General features: G+C 41.1%; 1 long non-coding RNA gene across 1 annotated transcript in view; it reads right to left on the bottom strand.

Annotated features, from left to right (window-relative positions):
* LOC116689467 (uncharacterized) overlaps positions 1-1,338 on the bottom strand; it is a 21,946-nt gene that overhangs the window by 9,126 nt on the left and 11,482 nt on the right. The window contains exon 3 of the long non-coding RNA XR_004331996.1: positions 1,216-1,219. This is a non-coding gene — a long non-coding RNA (uncharacterized LOC116689467). The remainder of the gene's footprint in view (positions 1-1,215; positions 1,220-1,338) is intronic.

Genomic DNA, 1,338 nt, shown 5'->3' with positions numbered 1-1,338 from the left:
GGATGACTCCCGCAAGGAAATTAAAGTTGTCGGGGTTCTTATGCTTCTCTTTTTGTATTGTTTCTGTTTTTGCAGTGCGTTTGTCTTTATCATGTTTGCTACATGCTTTAAATTGATGAAGATGTTTTCTTTATTTGCTTGTGTTTTGTCTATTTGCGTGTGTTTATTTAAGTTGCAGAGCGTTTGCCCCTGTCGGCCACCGTAGAATACATTCAATCGAAACCTGTCACCTCTCAGAGATTCACTTGCAGGCGGTTTGCTGCCATTAACAATTTGACCCATCACGCTCAGGCTGCTGTACAATGTGAAACACAGGGAGCAGAGAAGCCTGGTTGCAAATCTAATATGTCATTTGAAATCATACAGTAGGCATGTTTTTTAATCAGCAGGCTGGATCAAGAAGAGCATCAGACCTGATGCAAGTTACGATGTCTGACTTAGAAGTATTTTGCATTTTTCTCTGTCTTCAGACACTTCTCACTGCCCTTAGGCACATTTCCTACTGGGAACTCCATCCATCCATCCATCCATCCATCCATTCATCCATCCATCCAGATGCCTTCGGACATTCCCTACCGTCCCTCTCTCATCACCCTGCTCACCTCTTCCTCTCTCCCCAGTTTGTTTTACTGTTTGTACTGAAACTAAACGGCATGCGTAAGAAATGGGGCGCTCTGGTAGTTCACTTGTTTGAGCATGCTCAGTCCTTACCGCAGCAGCCTAAGTTTGATTCTAACCTTCAGTCCTTTGTTCCATGTCTCTTTACCCACTTTCCTGTCTTCATTTCTCCTATCAAATAACGGAGAAATGCAAATGAATTTCGCCATTGGCAGTTGAACTGTTAATCTACCTGCCACTTTGGTGGGTAACCAAAGAAAATGGAGTGATTCCTTAGTTATTTTTTGGCACTGGTGTTCTTTCACATTTAAACCAAGTCTGCCATTTCCTTGGATTTGAGTTAAAAAATGTGGCGGAATATTATTGAGGTGAAGAGGCTAGCTGAAATTAGGCAACGAACAAAAACACGAGGATGATTCAAAGAAAATTAGAAGAATACGTTTTAATGCCAAGGGGAGAGTTGATGATAACAACAAGGTTAATGGGTGGCTGATTTATGACAGCAGTACAGAACATATGTAGCATACGGCAGATACTGTTGTGTGTATTGCTCAGAGAAAGTAAAGTTAATTTATTTTAAAAGGTGCCCTATCACACAAAACTGTTTTTACTTGCATTTTTTGAAATATGTTAGGTCCAAATGTGTTCGCCTCATGTTGTGAATGTGAAAATGAACTGCTCCCTCCTCTGTCAGCTCTAGCCACTGAAAAGAAATGAGTG

Source organism: Etheostoma spectabile, chromosome 1, assembly GCF_008692095.1.
Source record: "Etheostoma spectabile isolate EspeVRDwgs_2016 chromosome 1, UIUC_Espe_1.0, whole genome shotgun sequence".
Lineage (NCBI taxonomy): Eukaryota > Metazoa > Chordata > Actinopteri > Perciformes > Percidae > Etheostoma > Etheostoma spectabile.
This window is presented reverse-complemented; position numbering and strand designations above follow the sequence as displayed.